Raw genomic sequence first — 216 nt, 5'->3', positions numbered from 1 at the left:
GTCCGGGACTGCTTGTTGACGCAAAAGAGATCCTCGATGGCGAGCCAAAGATCCCAAGCGGTCTGATCATCATCGGTCATGGTGAGGTCGAGGATGGAGTCGTCGATGGAGCTAAAGAACCAGAGCGGACACAGCAATCCGCTTGATCCCAGTGGGGTCTGGGGACGGGGCGCACGTACATCGATGTGCGACTTGAGACGAACTTGCCGCACATGG

This window comes from Setaria italica, chromosome III (assembly GCF_000263155.2).
Source record: "Setaria italica strain Yugu1 chromosome III, Setaria_italica_v2.0, whole genome shotgun sequence".
Taxonomy (NCBI): domain Eukaryota; kingdom Viridiplantae; phylum Streptophyta; class Magnoliopsida; order Poales; family Poaceae; genus Setaria; species Setaria italica.
The sequence above is the reverse complement of the archived record's forward strand: the minus strand, read 5'-3'. Positions refer to the sequence as shown.